Source organism: Cucurbita maxima, unplaced genomic scaffold, assembly GCF_002738345.1.
Source record: "Cucurbita maxima cultivar Rimu unplaced genomic scaffold, Cmax_1.0 Cma_Scf00045, whole genome shotgun sequence".
In the NCBI taxonomy this organism is placed as follows: Eukaryota; Viridiplantae; Streptophyta; class Magnoliopsida; order Cucurbitales; family Cucurbitaceae; genus Cucurbita; species Cucurbita maxima.
The window spans coordinates 430,033-430,742 of record NW_019272061.1 but is presented as its reverse complement, the minus strand read 5'-3'; positions in this window follow the sequence as shown (position 1 = coordinate 430,742).

Below are 710 nucleotides of genomic sequence, written 5' to 3'. Positions count from 1 at the left end.
GTGTTGGTGTTCAATGCCCGTAGTTTACAGAAAACGCTAAATATTTAAGTGGAATATTTGTTTTTGAGTTTTTGCCATTTAGCGTTTGGAGGGTGTGTCATTTTTTTTTTTTTTTTAAATTTTAATAGAAAATTTCATAACATTTTCAGATTCGAGTAAAAATGTTTAAGCATGCAATGTAATTTTTAAAACCTACAAGTTTAATCTATTCTTAGTCACACGTGTAATTTAAAACTATCACAAATTAATTTTTTTTTAGTTAGTAAATATTTATTATGTTATGCTGTCATGATATGCTTGGTTCTGTCATTTATCTGATCTTGTGATTGTTTGTGTATATTTTGTCAGTTTTTTTTCATACATAAGATTTTGAATAATATCAGGATATCAAACAACAACAAAAATAATGCACAAAAATATGAGGTTGATACTGTTAGAGTGTAATAAAGTGTGACAATGTTATGAGGTTTGTTCAAATAAGTGGAGAAAATGAAAGATACGTTACTATGAGAAACAGATAAGAAGAGAATAAAATTTTAGAGAGAGAAAAGTAGGGAAGAAAGAAAATATCTGGAAAAATAGACATCAAAGATTTTTTTTTTTTAAAAAAGGTAAGATTTTGGCTTTTGAAACTTATAATTTAAGGGGGAAAAAAAGATGTTGAACAGCTTTGTTTTTCAAACTTTCAAAAAAAAAAAAAAAAAAAAAAA